At 43.1% G+C, this 4,529-nt stretch overlaps 1 long non-coding RNA gene across 1 annotated transcript; it reads right to left on the bottom strand.

The window, feature by feature from the left end:
* Nucleotides 1-830: 830 nt before the first annotated feature.
* On the bottom strand, nt 831-3,149 carry LOC103641107 (uncharacterized). The gene is made up of 3 exons (NR_158211.1): nt 2,893-3,149; nt 1,954-2,018; nt 831-1,017 (listed from the first exon to the last, which is right to left on the bottom strand). It is a non-coding gene; the product is annotated as an uncharacterized lncRNA (long non-coding RNA).
* Between the last annotated feature and the right edge of the window lie 1,380 nt (nt 3,150-4,529).

The following is a 4,529-nucleotide window of genomic DNA, read 5'->3' as shown; positions in this document are numbered from 1 at the left end:
GTAGTGGTGGTGGTTGTTGTCGTTCCAGTCGTTCTTGTCTCATCTCTGGTCGCATTTCCTGCCGCTCCTTGCGCATCTCCTGACGTTCTTGTCACATTTGCGCCTGCATTTTTGTCATGGTGTTTCCCATTTACTGCAGTAGCTGCATCTGAGCGACAGCTATGGGATCTGTTCCAGCCGGTGGAGGGTTTGGTGGAGGATTCATCTCTGGTTGTGGTTGGTTAACAATTCTCCTGCGACGGTTGTTGGCAGGTAGATCGATACCGCCTCCCTTCCTCGTATTGACCATCTAGGTTAGAAACACATGGTAAGATAGAATTGCAGATAAGACGAGTAATTACGAGACATGATCTTTTAGGGGTTTTAATAGCTCAGTGGATTAGTGTGTCACCTACTAATACTAATACATTACCTTGTGGTGGTACATGCTAGAATGCCCTGCTATACTATATCAGTCAATCAAAGAAGCAAATTAAGCATTTATCATCAGAACAAACATCCAAACACTTTAGATAGAGAAAATAATTCTTTTTTAGGTCTCCTATCTCTTTAGGGAGTCTTAGATGTAAGATTCCAAGGTATGAAATCCTTCTTGTCTTTCTAGAGTAGAAAAGGTAAGAGTAGTCAGAGTAGAACAACCAAAGGTGAGACAGGATCAATAAAAGTAAAGAAAGAATCAGAGTAAAGATAAGTAGGTAAGGGTTTTGTGCAGTTCTATCTAGGTTTTGTCCTTCAATCAATATTTGCTCTGATACCACTTCTGTCACACCCGAATTTAAGGGGGAAAGCTGGGTGCGTCTCATATGTGCGCCAAAGAAGAACAACACATATAATGACCAAATGTATAGAGATAAATGTCACAAAAATTATTACATTGCGAAAATGTCTTACATGAATAAATGATAACAATAAAGCGAACTAATAATTATTCCTTGGCGCCATAACGCTGACTAGGAGACGCCACCTAGATTAGCTCGTACTCGTTGTAGACCTCCTCCTGGGCTACCTGCTCTTCACCTGGGGGGTTTATATATTGCAAGGGTGAGCTCACAAAAGATCATAGCTCAACAAGTTGTGGAGAATAATGTGCATGAAATCACTAAAGGTGGGAGTTCATGTGTAGTGTAAGGCTGATCAATAAATAATGGTTAAAGATGACCATTGTTTTTAATAAGTTGGTCAAATTTTATTAGCAGTTACTAAATGTAAGTGTATACCGATCAAAATTAATAATAAACCACAATGTAATGCAGATGACAAATTGAGTTTAATTCCACTGCACGAGTCCTGAGCTGCTCATGAACGCGAGCACGACTAGTATACCAGTTTTACACTCTGCAGAGGTTGTACCCTTTACCGACAAGTCATGTTACCCAGTTGCCAAGGGGTCTAGAAGTCCCATTCATCTCTACCGAGGAGACGAGGCAGAGTAACACTACAAGGCCTTTCTAAAGTTCCACTAGTTCGAGAAAACACGTTATAGAATCAGGAAGAAGGAAGCATAGGAATCCCTCGTCTAGAAAGCTAGATAGACAGTCCGACCTGAGAACCTCCCTATACTCTGCAGCGACGCCTCCCCGCTTGCCATTTTCAGGTAAGGTAATCTCTCCCTAGCTTTCCTAATTACTTCGCCAAGGGTGTCCTATTCCACCCTTGTGGTGGTACGGTATCCTCAAGTTAAGCTCTATGTTCCAATTAACACCATAATCTTATCATGAACATTAAAGAATATAATAACAATAATAAAACATGATTATGAAGCATATTTATCTTAACACCCAAAACCACATAGAGCAATAGCAGAGACTACCCAAAAGTCCAGTGGTCATCAAGGCAATAAGTAAAGCAGACTAGAGTGACCTATTGGGTCTCATCAAAATTAAGCCTAAAATTGCCACAGAGATTATATAGAACATTATTGGGTAAAGAAAAGTGGTCAAGGGTACAACTTGCCTTCAACGAGCTCCTGCTCAGTATTATCCATCTGCTGAGTACTGGGTCCGCAGTTGCTTGCTCGTCTACTCGCAACAATACAAACAAACATGGTATATGAGAAATTAATATCACACCAAACATCAGAACAGAATGCATGATAATATTCTACGCATCGTAACGAGATTGTAGGTTCGAGAATCACTAAATTTAGAGATACGGTTAAAAGTTATGATTTTCCGGGGTTTTAAGTGGTTGATATAGAAATAACTAAGTGGATAATGTTAATCTATGTTTTATGATAAAACAGAGTTACCATGTGATAAACAATATTAAAATAAAATTAATGCAACTGGAATGGATCAAAAAGGACTTAAAATGGATTTATTATGATTTGAACAAGTTTTTGGAATTATTTTCATACTAAAAACTATTTTCTATATGAATTTATCCTATTTTATTTAGTTCTGGACCGCGGCCATTATTTTGTGAAAGTGCAGGGACCTAACTGTTAAAAATAGAACTTAAATTAAATGTTTTCAACTGTGCTAGGACGGCAGGTTGATTTTGTGAAAATATAAGGTCTCTTATGTAAAAATGCTTGGCTGAAGGGGTATCTTTGAATTTCGGCCGTTTGATCTAAGATAGAGGGCTCAGATTTAATCTGACCTCGACCCGAATCGATACCCTACGTAGACCCCACAATCTAAGATCCACGGTCGACGATCGCGCTACGACGAAGGGGTATCCTTTGATCAGAATACAGATGTAGATCAAGGGTTCAAGTTCAACGACCGCGTGATACCTATCCCCCTCCCCTGACTCCGGCCGGCGGCGCTCCCACCCGCACGGCGGCGCCCATGACCGATGATTCAATCCGCGTGCTCCGGTTTTCATTCTCTAATTTGGACTAGCTACACAATGCGGAAGATATATTGAGTACGAGGGTAAGCTTATTACCAGGGATTGTGCAGCGAGTGGGCCTGGCCGTGGCGGCTGGATTCCACAAAGGCGAGAGCAAGTCCCGCGAGCGATTCCCCATGCTCTAGCCACCCTCGATACTAGGTTCTGTTTTGCGGACGCGCAGCCTAGACCAATACTCCCTCAGTTCTCTTCGCTGGAGCGCTACGCCATCGAGCACCGGATTCTGTGGATGCGCCTCCTCCCGCACTCTTGGTTTCTCTCGAAGGCAAGGTTGTTCGGTGGTTTGGTGCGATGGGTGCGGCCGAGTGGATCCCCTGATTCATATGGGAGCGGAGGCGGGGTTGTTACGGAGCTGGAGCCAGGATTCTCGGTGGCGGTTGCAACCGTCGCGCGTGAGCACGGCACGGAGAAGACCTGAGCACAACAGCTCGAGCACTGGACGGCGCGCCTGACAAGGCAGCCCCGCCTGTCGGCGCGGGACTCACCCCTTCCCCCCTCGGCTGGGTTGGCGCGGGCTAGATGGGCCAGCAGGGCAAAGTCGGCCCAAATCAGGTAAAACTCTTTTTCTTTTATTTATTTTGTTTTGAAGTTCCGTCTCAACTTCAAAATCCATTATTTAAATTCACATTTGTTTGTGAGTTTCACACGGATCTAAATGCACAAACCAAAGTACCAGCATGAATAGATATATATATATATATATATATTCTTTATAATATGTATCCTTTTTCTATTTAGGGAATTTATCCATGTGACTTTGTATATATGTATGCGTTAAATAAAAGAAGAAATCCATCAACATTAAATATTCTAACACCTTAATTCATTTGTAATTTGTGTATTACAGAACATGAACTTCCATTCTAATGGTGTTCATCCTCAACCTGTTCAGAGACGTCCTGCGATACCTATATGTGCTTTGCCTCTGGCTACTAGGCCTTAGGAGGAGAGACCACATGGTGGTCGTACCCGGCGGGTGCTGATCGTGTGCCATATGGCCAAGGACCCCGTGGCAGTGGCTATGATTCTTACTTCCCCAGCGGACCATGGTTTCCTTCTTGTGGTGATCGCCTCCCTTCTGGAATGGAGATGGGTGGTGCTTTTCCTAACACTTTTTATGGTCAGATGCCACAGCACTGGTATGATCCTCAGTATCCTAACCCTAGTGTTGTGCCATTTGCTCACCCTGTATCTTTCTACTAATGCAGGATGGAGGCTTGGAGAACAATTGGCTCATCGACTCCGGCTGTTCATGCCACATGACCAGAAGCAAAAATGGTTCTCTAGCCTCGACCCCCATCATTGGTAAGGAATACATCACATTTGGGGATAAGTCGAGCGGTAAGGTTGTCTCTCGTGGCTCCGTTCGAGTGAACGGGAGTTTTGTCCTCAAGGATGTTGCTTTGGTTTCAAATTTGCATTTCAATCTTCTTTCTGTTTCACAACTCCTTGAGTATGGCTATGAAGTGCGCTTTAAAAAGTGCTTGTCTCGGGTTTTTGATGTCCAGGGGGACTTGTTTGTCAGATTTCCCCTTTTGGTCGAGTTTTCAATGCTGATTTTTCATATTCTTCTCGCCCTTCTAGATGTTTGCTGGCAGGATCCTCTTCTTTGATTTTGAAATGGCATAGGAGACTAGCACACTTGAGCTTTAAACTTTTGTGTAGACTGAGCT

Source organism: Zea mays, chromosome 10 (genome assembly GCF_902167145.1).
Source record: "Zea mays cultivar B73 chromosome 10, Zm-B73-REFERENCE-NAM-5.0, whole genome shotgun sequence".
NCBI classification, from domain to species: domain Eukaryota; kingdom Viridiplantae; phylum Streptophyta; class Magnoliopsida; order Poales; family Poaceae; genus Zea; species Zea mays.
The sequence above is the reverse complement of the archived record's forward strand: the minus strand, read 5'-3'. Positions and strand labels throughout refer to the sequence as shown.